A 12,269-nucleotide genomic window follows, 5' to 3' on the forward strand; every position below is an offset into this window, starting at 1 on the left:
GTATACTAATTTGTAGTATTTTCCATCTAAACTGGCAGGTGGCACACCTCATACAGTTAGATATAACTTCTAAAGTAGGTCTAATCATGCAGTTAATTTGTTATAGTATACTAATTTGTAGTATTTTCTATCTAAACTGGCGGGTGGCGCATCTCATACAGTTAGATGTAACTTGAAAAGTAGGTCTAACCATGCAGTTAATTTGTTATATAATAGTGCACTATGGAGTATTTTCTATCTAAACTGGCAGGTGGTGCATCTCATACAGTTAGATGTACCTTAAAAAGTAGGTCTAACCATGCAGTTAATTTGTTATAGTATACTAATTTGTAGTATTTTCCATCTGAACTGGCAGGTGGCAAACCTCATACAGTTCGATGTAACTTGTAAAGTAGGTCTAACCATGCAATTGATTTGTTATAGTATACTAACTTGTAGTATTTTCTATCTAAACTGGCGGGTGGCACATCTCATACAGTTAGATGTAACTTAAAAAGTAGGTCTAACCATGCAGTTAATTTGTTGTAGTATACTAATTTGTAGTATTGTCCATCTGAACTGGCGGGTGGCACACCTCAAACAGTTAGATGTAACTTGTAAAGTACGTCTAACCATGCAGTTAATTTTTGTTATAGTATACTAATTTGTGGTATTTTCTATCTGAACTGGCGGGGGTCACACCTCATACAATTCGTTGTAACTTGTAACATAGGTCTAACCATGCAGTTAATTTTTGTTATAGTATACTAATTTGTACTATTTTCCATCTGAACTGGTGGGTGGCACACCTCATACAGTCGGATGTAACTTGTAAAGTACAGTAGGTCTAACCAAGCAATTAATTTGTTATAGTATACTAATTTGTAGTATTTTCTATCTGAACTGGCGGGTGGCACACCTCATACAGTTCGGTGTAACTTGTAAAGTAGGGTAACCATGCAGTTAATTTTTGTTATAGTATACTAATTTGTAGTATTTTCCATCTGAACTGGCGGGTGGCACACCTCATACAGTAAGATGTAACTTGTAAAGTAGGTCTAACAATGCAGTTAATTTTTGTGATAGTATAATGCTATGTAGGATTTTTCAACTGAACTCGCGTGAGGCACACCTCATACAGTTTGATGTAACTTGTAAAGTAGTTCTATACATGCAGTTAATTTTTGTTATAGTATACTAATTTGTAGTATTTTCCATCTGAACTTGCGGGTGGCACACCTCATACAGTTCGGTGTAACTTTTAAAGTAGGTCTAACCATGCAGTTAATTTTTGTTATAGTATACTAATTTGTAGTATTTTCTATCTGAACTGGCAGGTGGCACACCTCATACAGTTCGGTGTAACTTGTAAAGTACAGTAGGTCTAACCATGCAATTAATTTGTTATAGTATACTAGTTTGTAGTATTTTCCATCTGAACTTGCGGGTGGCACACCTCATACAGTAAGATGTAACTTGTAAAGTAGGTCTAAGCATGCAGTTATTTTTTGTTATAGTATACTAATTTGTAGTATTTTCTATCTGAACTGGCAGGTGGCACACCTCATACAGTTTGATGTAACTTGTAAAGTAGTTCTATACATGCAGTTAATTTTTGTTATAGTATACTAATTTGTAGTATTTTCCATCTGAACTTGCGGGTGGCACACCTCATACAGTTCGGTGTAACTTGTAAAGTAGGTCTAACCTTGCAGTTAATTTGTTATAGTATACTAATTTGTGGTATTTTCTATCTGAACTGGTGGGTGGCACACCTCATACAGTTCGATGTAACTTGTAAAGTAGGTCTCAACCATGCAGTTAATTTTTGTTATAGTATACTAATTTGTAGTATTTTCCATCTGAACTGGCGGGTGGCACACCTCATACAGTTAGATGTAACTTGTAAAGTAGTCTAACCATGCAATTAATTTGTTATAGTATACTAATTTGTAGTATATTTTCCATCTGAACTGGCAGGTGGCACACCTCAAACAGTTCGGTGTAACTTGTAAAGTAGGGTAACCATGCAGTTAATTTTTTTATAGTATACTAATTTGTAGTATTTTCCATCTGAACTGGCGGGTGGCACACCTCATACAGTAAGATGTAAGTTGTAAAGTACAGTAGGTCTAACCATGCAATTAATTTGTTATAGTATAGTAATTTGTAGTATTTTCTATCTGAACTGGCGGGTGGCACACCTCATACAGTTCGATGTAACTTGTAAAGTAGGGTAACCATGCATTTAATTTTTGTTATAGTATACTAATTTGTAGTATTTTCCATCTGAACTGGCGGGTGGCACACCTCATACAGTAAGATGTAACTTGTAAAGTAGGTCTAACCAATACAGTTAATTTTTGTTATAGTATACTAATTTGTAGTATTTTCCATCTGAACTGGCGGGTGGCACACCTCATACAGTTTGATGTAACTTGTAAAGTAGGTCTAACCATGCAGTTAATTTGTTATAGTATACTAATTTGTGGTATTTTCTATCTGAACTGGCGGGTGGCACACCTCATACAGTTCGATGTAACTTGTAAAGTAGGTCTAACCATGCAGTTAATTTTTGTTATAGTATACTAATTTGTAGTATTTTCTATCTGAACTGGCAGGTAGCACACCTCATACAGTTCGATGTAACTTGTAAAGTAGGTCTAACCATGCAGAAAATGGCCTCAGAGACGGGGAGCAATGAGAGGCAGCAGTACATTTTTAGGTTCGATTGAAATGTATAAATACTACAATCGTGGCCAGAGATGTTGAGATAATTTAGCAAAACTAACGCTTTCGAACAAACAATAGAATTTTGTATTCAAATGAAAACATCTTTTTCATCTGTAGTCACCCCCTCTCCCCCAAACAATGTTGCAAAACGCTTCTTGGATGTTTACTTGTTTCCAACATTGAAAAAGTGGAAAGGAGAGGCTACCTTTCACGACGGGAGAGAGCAGAATTTACACCAAAGAAAAAGGTTGGTAATTTTCATGTGTCTCAACAACTTCTGTCCATGATTGTAGGTACACGGTATAAAACCAAAGGTATTACTTATACCATGAGCAACTACTGTGCAATGACAAGTATATTATAATTGCAATTTGGAATACTTTTGAGTGGTGATTTCTTGAGCTGCCTTGTTTAAATCTGCTTATTTCTGACTTGGATGCTGAAAATTTCCATGATTTTCATTAGTGTAATTTCACCTTTTTCTAACATTAATGTACATATATTTTTTCCTTTAATGCCACTTTAGTAGCTATCTAAATTAGCTGTTGTTAAAATACTGTTAACCCATTTGTTATATTTAAAAGAATTATAAACTGGTAGAAAGAATTAGCCCTTTCACTCCTAATAGAGGAGGAACTCCCCCAGAATTAAAATTCCTTTATGTAAAGTCCCAAGAAATAATACTAAGCAAGAGGTCTGCCAAAACGGGTTGCATTTGAATGGTAACGTTACAGGATTTCATCCTCAACAATTATCTTGTCATAATTAATTAAATTGGTCAAAGATTGAAGGGGTTAAATAGGCGATTTCTGAGTTCCACAAACCTAAAAGGCTTCTTTTTGAAACAGGTTTGAGGCAACTCTGAAAAAGCCTATTCAAAATATCTTAGAGAATGAATATTTCTCTTATAGGCTATTAAAAGATCTGATTGGTGTATATATAGTATAATTACCCCCAGTTTTTAGTAGATCATTATGTTCACGCTAAACTTGCTTTATAGAATGAATTAAAAATCATTTGAACATATCAAATGGAATGTCACTGGTTCTCTTTGATGTCTTTAAGTAGCAATCTTGTTTAAAACTTGGACTTTCATTATAAAATCATTTGCTATCGGGGCAAACATGCTCAATATTAAAAGTTTTATCACATTTTGCCGCCTCAAGTGAACTTGTTCAAAAGTTTGACTTTAATTTTATTTGCTATACCTAAGCAAACCCGGTAAATAGTAGGAGTTTTACACATTTTGCTGCCCAAGCAAACTCGCTTAAAACTTGGACTGTGTTTATATTTACTACCCGAGCAAACCTGCTGAATAGTAAGAGTTCGATCAAATTTGCTGCCCCCAAGCAAACTTGTTCAAGACTTAGGTTTTGACCACATTTGCTGCCCCAAGCATAATTTCCCAAAATTTAGAGTTTGATCAAATTTGCCACCCAGGAACAATTGTTCAAAATAAGTGTTTTGACAACATTTGCTGCGTGAGCAAACGTGTTTAATACTAAGGGTTTGCTCACATTTGCTATATAAAGCAATCTGGTTCAATGATAAACATTTGCCTGCAATTTCCAATATGTGCAAACATGATCAATAAAATAAGATTTTGATCACCTTTACTACCATAAGCAAACACTGTTCAACTTTAACATTTCGCTCACATTTCCAACCCTGCTTTAACTTGCTTAAAATAATGAGTTTACACGTTTTTACAACAGGAGCAAAAGCTGTGCGAAACAGCAAATTTGCGCGCTAATTTGCGTCATGTGTAAAGACAGTTCAAAGAAACACATTTTCATCCACATTTGATCAGTATGTAAATAACCCCCAAATTTGCACGCACACGTTACCTTTGCACACAGGAGCAAATCTTAAACAAATGTTAGATTTACCACCGTTGCTATGGGTGGCAAATCTAGTGCAATATCAATCTTTGCTCTTCAGCAAATTTGAGCAAATTTCTGAAAATGTGGTATTTGCTACACTTTTGCTGTACTTTGGTTACCCTCGTAAATCCATTTTTTCGTCCTCTGATTGTTAAATGGCCTTGAAATATTTAAAAATAGGGTATAAATCTAGAGGAAATAACTCAAAAAAGCCTTTTAAGTGGCATTTACGTATGTATAGCGGGCTGGCTTTTCTAAACTCAGCAATTCAAATAATATTGCAAATATGCCTAGTGGCAATCATTGTGCTGTGTTGGGTTGTGACAAAGATCGAAGGTACCCAGAAAAGCAGAAGATTCTTCCTCACGTTGAAATATTAAGATTTTACTCGCCCACGAATAACATAGATCATTTGTCGTGGGCTGCTGGCTAGAGCTATTAATCCTGACCAAGTCAAGGTGTCAATGCGTACAAAGGTATGTTCAAATCATTTTGTACGTGGTTACAGAACCTCTGAATGTCCTACCGACCAACTTCGTATATAGAAGAGTCCGATTGTGAGAGTAAACCTCAAAGACCTGCTCCAAAGATCAGATCTACAGAGAACTAGTATATGGAGATGACGCTTTTCACGAATTGTTTGAAGTTGAAGCTTGACAAAATTGCTTGGATCCAGTCACTGTGACTTTACTACTTGTAGATGGTAGTTTGACAGAAGCAAATCTTTTTTTTAACAGTTGAGGCATATCGAAATCAATTGAAACATAGAACCTACCTCGAGGCAGATTAGGAGATTGAAATATGGTTTGCTGGAGTGTAAGCATCGTAATACATTGAAGTGATTCAGGGATTCATGTACCCACAGAGTTTGAAGAAAATAAAAGCGGCTCAAAAACCGTTGGATTTTTCTCAATCAAACTATAACTTAACCTATGGATTTCCTCAGCAATAGCTTTGTAAAGACAATTTCCATCTGCAGTCTGCAGTCTCTGACAACGACTTCCCTGTTTTAAGGTCGTAAATTTTCTAGAAGCCATAATTCGTTTACGCAAGACGTAACTAATCAGAAAACACCCTATACACACGAAAATACAATTTAATGGCTTTATTGAGTTACTTACTTCAGATTTATATCAAATTTTGTTATATTTCGAGACCATAACGTGATGTCAACATTTCAAAATAAACCTTATGCAAGCAAGGACGTTAATCAGTAAATGTTATTTCATATTTCACGGTTATTCAAACATAAACTTACATTTTCCACACGTCAACATTGCCCCAATCGATTTCTGATAAAAGAGGGTCGCAAGAACCGTTGATCTCTGCCGATAATCGTTTTTTTGGACGTCGAAATAAGTTTCTAGTCTGCTGGCAGCCGGTTTTTTCTCTAAGGGTCACTAGGACGAGCGTTTAGTCATCGCGAACTCGAAAGGGCGGTGTGGCGTTGGCCGTGTAGAGAAGAAGGCGAGACAGGGTGGTATGGCAAAACGTCTCTCCTCATAACCCGTACTGAATTACGAGAGAAAAACAGACTGCCAGCAGTCTATGTTCTTACAGCTCCTTGCAATTTTTGCCCCCTGGCGATCCCAGAACCCTTTGCGTATAAAGCAGAGATCCGATTACTGGAAACTCATTCATTATGCAAAATTCGCTCATTAATTTTCTTTGCAGCTTAAAATAATAGAAATAAAGTATCTTTAACAGCTGTTAGTATAGAATTTCAACAGATGGATTTTTCATAATTCGCTGATAGACGTTGTTCAATTCATCACAATCCCAGCAACTAGATTTATAGATAACTTTGGACATAAAAGATCCATCTAATCTTGCCAATGGCCAACCAATTTTTACAGTTTTTAGATAATTGCCATAATAACATCAAATTCACAATTGAATTTGAGGAAAGAACTTGAGGAAAGTAGTCAAATCCATTTCCTGGATATTCTTCTAAAACGTAATCAACACAATTTATCAGCATCTGTTTATCGTAAGAAAACTTTTACGGGGCTTTATACCAAATGGTATTCACACCTAGGAAATACAAAATCAACCTTATCCGCACAGTTGTTTTCGTTGCTATGGTATTTTTTCGCCTCTTTTTTTATTGCAATCAAACTGTGCCTTCCACTCTTGAATGACGTCATAAGAACACGTGATGTTTTTTGTTTTTTTCTTTTTTGGAGCGAGTTGAGTTTTGAGAGTCGAGTCACAACCATCTAACGTTGAGTTTATAATACAGTCCTGTGGTGTGATATAACGAGCCAGTGCAATAAGAATGCCATTTGAGCACACATACAGAATGGTTATCCAGTAGGTATCGCAAGCTATAATATTAATGATGTTTCAGGAAGACAACAGCAAAATGCTGAACGCCCAACAACGGTACCTAAAAAGATAATTTACATAATTTAACCCTACTTGGGTTTACAAAGTTATGTCGTCACTAGGGTGCTTAAATTTTGTATTAGTAAATTTTACCGTTCCATTGATCTTACAGTGCTTTTTAATAGTACGCTCAACATCACGCCCTTTTTCCCGTATAAGGACAGATCAGCTCGATCTTGTATGTACAAAAGTATCTACAAAGCTAGTTGCTGGGATTGTAATTAATATTACATTGGTAAGACCTTGTTCAGTTTTTCCAAAACTCAGATTTTTTTTAAATTTTCATTATTATTATTATTATTATTATTATTATTATTATTATTATTATTATTATTATTATTATTATTATTACTTTATTAATTTTGTTTTTAACTTTTTTTTTTTCTTTTTATAGACGACGCATTTGTAGTCGGAACTATTTTAATTCCAAATTTCTTCGAAATCTAGTGACGTGTACGGGGTTTGCGAAAAATTTAGCAAAATAGCCAGGAGTTCTCGGTCCCTTGACAATTTTCGTATATTCCAGCGCTTTCCTATATGATACTTCTGGATGCATAATCCTTAAAACTCGCTTCTGAACCCTCTCGATTTGATCAGACAAATAGACTGGTAAAATAAAATGGAAAGCTTGAGAGGCATATTTCCAGACAAAACGAATAGATGCGCAGTAAAATTGAATCAGAGAAATGCGGTCAATACCAGCGCTCTTAAGTTGCCTAAGCAAATAAATTCTCTGTGAGGCTTCCGCAGAAATTTTCTCAACATGCTCATGCCACTTTAGGTCATCCCCTTTTGAAACACCTAATATTTTAGCCGATTTAAGGATTTCACAAAATAACTGGGAGTTTTGACAATTTGTTCTCCTCATTCGCGATCGTCCAGATGTTTTAGTTCAAGCATTGCCATGAGTTCAATTTATACTGACAGAATTTTTGCTCGGGTTGGAAACAGTTATAAATATGTAAAAACAAAGAGTTGGGATTAGAGTTTGCCAATTATGGTTGTAGAGTTCATTAGTGCAATGGCTGTTTCGTTGGAGAACTCACCCAAAACAATACACTGAAAAGAAAAGTTGAGTTTTCTGAATTCTTTTTTTGATAGGGCTCCAAGAACAAAGACCAGGTAGGTTTTTTTAAAGTGTTGTGAGCTTCTTTGTTCCTTTGAAAGATCTTTGTTCCACCGTGTAGTCTGTTAATAATCAATATGTGAGCAAAAACGTGATGGGACTTCACGGGTGTCTACTCACGCAGTTCTTAGCAGGTTATTTATGTGTTCACGAATCCAGGAAGTGATTATGGTTGGATGACCTAAGTGTTTTTAGGCGAATATCCGGCGTATTGGACTAACTTATGATTTATGAGCTGGCTGTTCTGCCACAAACTAGTGCAGCAAGATCTAGTCCTGTCCTTTCCTGGTTGGACTGGGTTCCTTTAAGCTCCAATAAATGAAGAAGAGTACCAATTCTCCCACTCCATATTCAGCCTCGAATGACAGATATCATGTAAAAAAAAACTTGCATCCATTCATGGTTCTGTTTTCTACAGCTATAAAGTGGTACTACATCGTCGGCCCTTTGTCTGCTGTGGTGTTATCAGCATTAATCGTTTGGTACCTTTGCAAACGACGGATGACAGGTACACATCTCTAATCTTAAGTTAAAGAGTCTTACATGTTTCTATGTAGGTATTTGTGATCTCGTGGAGCAGTGTAGTACATTTGAAGGGTTATTGTCTATCTTTTTAGTGGTGGTAGTAGTAGTAGTAGTAGTAGTAGTAGTAGTAGTAGTAGTAGTAGTAGTAGTAGTAGTAGTGGTAGTGGTAGTGGTAGTGGTAGTGGTAGTGGTAGTGGTAGTGGTAGTGGTAGTGGTAGTGGTAGTGGTAGTGGTAGTGGTAGTGGTAGTGGTAGTGGAAGTGGAAGTGGTAGTGGTAGTGGTAGTGGTAGTGGTAGTGGTAGTGGTAGTAGTAGTAGTAGTGGTAGTACTAGTAGTAGTGGTAGTGGTAGTGGTAGTGGTAGTAGTAGTTAGTAGTTAGTAGTTAGTAGTTAGTAGTAGTAGTAGTAGTAGTAGTAGTAGTAGTAGTAGTAGTAGTAGTAGTAGTAGTAGTAGTAGTAGTAGTAGTAGTAGTAGTAGTAGTAGTAGTGGTGGTGGTGGTGGTGGTGGTGGTGGTAGTAGTAGTAGTAGGCTTAACTAAAGAATTCGCAATTTCTTTCGTTGTCATGAAAATTACCAGCCCTTCTCTTCAGCATAAAATCATGTTTACTACTAATAATGTCCGTCCTCAAATAACGTGACCTAGTCATCCGCACCAACTATATTTCCTTTTTTTTTCTTCACATGATCTTTCCATCCCTGTACTGAGCAGCCACAGCGAGGTAAGTCAATTATTATTTTTGGTCAATCCACTTGAAATACACAATAATGAAAATCTGAAAGAAATAAACGCCTTTGTGCAGTCATTCTGATCTCATATACATCTCATTTGTCTAAAGTGAACGTTTACGGTAATACTAGAATCTCCAATGATTTCGAAATTTGGTCGTAAAAGATTTTTCCAAAGAGATAAAAATAACTTAATCAATCTTAAAAACAAGAAAAAAAAAAACTAGTCTCAATTACTGGTGCAGACGGGTTAACGACAAGCATTTTCTCATTCCACAAAATTAGATAGATCCTCTACGAGTCCAACCAAGGTCATCTACCGCTCCTTCTATTGCTTGTGTTTTTGTATAGGGACGATTTTATACTACATTCGATTTTCTTTTTCCCTTTTCTATCTTGAAGCAATTTATCTGTGAGATAATATGTTGATTTATTGATTTTTTTTTTTTGACAACTTATTTTTTAACTCCATATTCCACAATACAACCCTACTTTACAATATACTGCACTGCACTACAACGCACTACACTACACATTAGCTAATTTGAGAGCTTAAGCACGAGACGTTTTTTCTCTACACGTTGGCCAGAAGTGATTTTCCAAAAAAAAAAAAAAAATTGGTGTCACACGTCCCAAACATCAAGTCACAAACATCAACGCTGGGTATTGCTGTCCGTGGAAAGGTAAGTTAATTTGATGTGGAATAATTAATTTCTTCATTGATTTTTCTTGTATTCCTGTGTATATACTGGACCATCAACTTTATATTACCTGTCATTTACCAAAGAAATTTACCTTAATCAGTTCTCCACATGACGAAAAGAGCGCTGCAAACGCCGTTACTCAAAGCCTTCAAAAGAAAAAGAAAAGAGTAAGTACTAGTCCTTTAAAAATATATATGCTTTCCTTGAGAAGTACCTCTTTGTATGTGCTTGTGTTTTTTCTCTGTGGTCTTAAATTTTAATGCCCTGGCAACATGTGGTAATGCTAAGGCAACGATTTCAAAAAGACCATGTTAGAATTTGTAAAATTAAATGACCGTGAAGTTTAGTTTCTTTTTCTGTAACCCTAAGGGTCATTTTCTTTTCTTTGCAGAAATGTGGCAATGGCTCGCGCTGATCAGCGAACACTGGAAAATCATGAATGAGAGAATTGAACCTTGCACGTAGCAGGACAATTTCAGCAAATGCTGCTTTATAGACAACCTAAAAAATTCAGGTGGCTCCAACGGGATTCGAACCCATGACCTCTGCGATGCCGGTGCAATGCTCTACCAACTGAGCTATGAAGCCACACAGTTGGGAGCAGGTCAATTTGTTGGGCTCATTTGTTCTGGTGAAGGAATTTATGAATGAAATGAATTGAATGTATATTTGAAGTGCTGGTAAAAGACGAATGAGAGAATTGAATTGTCCAGCGAAGTGTGAGGATCACTTCAAATATATATTCATTTTATTGCCTGATAAATCATGTTTTTCAAATCTGAAGATAGTATAATTTTCTGAAAATAAAAGCGATGCGTAATAGACAGAAGTACTTTTCTTTTTCTGCCGACAAGGACAGGAGGATTGGTGCCGTGCAAGAGGGATTATGGGTATGAGTGTCAGATATATGTAGTAGGCCGTTAAGATTTAAAAACCATTGTAGGACAGCAACAATTCAGCTCCCAAGTTGAAGTTTGATTTAAGTGTGTATTGTTAGTTTTCATGATTCGTTACCGTAACTCAGCCCACGTATTTAGTGACACCGCAGTTGGTGGGGCTATACGTTCCCTTTTTTCCATAAAGTGTTTTTGGGTTTTGGTATACAGCGGTGTCGCACAAGTTTACATAACTGCGAATTGCTTTTTCTCTGAAGACACATGTCTGAATTGTGAGGTATGGTGAGCAGTATTTAATTTGTCACTGTTCCTACAGTAAACAGGCGTATGAGGTCTTTGCTGACCTATATGCCCCTGTATCTACTCTGTTGTATGCGTCTCATTCATTTGGTAGTGAAGGCAAAATTTTAGTTATATTCAGGATCTATTCCGGATACCGGGAAACACCTCACATCCAATTCATAATGCGTGTAGTTAAATTGAAGGTTTCAAGCCGTGTTCTCTTACAACAAGAGTTTATCCTTTCATATCAATCCTGGATTGTAACTTTTTAAAAGCATATGACATTTCTTTCTAAAGAAATCTTGATTCTGTCTTAAGAAAGAATCAAAACTGCTTCACAGCTAGCGAAATCACTAACGTGAAATGCTCAATGCAAGCAAGTCAAGTCACGGACGTCGGTCTCGGCCCAGTCTCTCTACGGCTACTTGGCAAACGTCTTGTGCATAAGCTCTCTACTGTATACTCTACGTATGACGCCCCCTTCTGTAAATAGCATTGCAATAACTAACCACAAGCAAGGGAGGATGACTATAGAGAACACATCTCCATGCCTCATCTGTTTTTATCTTCGCGCCATGGTCGCACAGCCAATGACATCCAATCAGGTGTCTTCCTCCAAATAGCCGTGCATCTTGACCACGGGTTAAATTGAAACTGAAAACAATTATCATTGGAAGAGGCCAATATATGGTGGAGATGTTTTTTCCCCTCATCCTCTCTTGCCACAAGACAAAATGAATGAGAGAGAGGGTGTTGGGGCTTTGGCCGGGATACCTGAATTTCAAAAAAAAGCTTATTTCAATATCAAAAGAAGTGCACTTTTATTAAGCATAAGAACGTATCTGTCATTGTACAATGGCAGCTGTTGGATATTAAGTATGGATTTCTTAGTTGTTTGCCACTCCGGGTTTTGGGCATCATACACCAACATCATTGCTTCTGCAATTCAGAACGTCATTTTGAATTCTCTTGACTTCCTGCATCAAATATCCAAACCAATTACGCTTTTGGAAACTTGCTTTGACAA

General features: G+C 36.5%; 1 non-coding gene across 1 annotated transcript; it reads right to left on the minus strand.

Annotated features, from left to right (window-relative positions):
- Positions 1 to 10,579: 10,579 nt before the first annotated feature.
- Positions 10,580 to 10,652, minus strand: Trnaa-ggc (transfer RNA alanine (anticodon GGC)). Its single transcript has one exon. It is a non-coding gene; the product is annotated as a tRNA-Ala (tRNA).
- Positions 10,653 to 12,269: the final 1,617 nt, after the last annotated feature.

Source organism: Montipora capricornis, chromosome 4, assembly GCF_036669925.1.
Source record: "Montipora capricornis isolate CH-2021 chromosome 4, ASM3666992v2, whole genome shotgun sequence".
In the NCBI taxonomy this organism is placed as follows: domain Eukaryota; kingdom Metazoa; phylum Cnidaria; class Anthozoa; order Scleractinia; family Acroporidae; genus Montipora; species Montipora capricornis.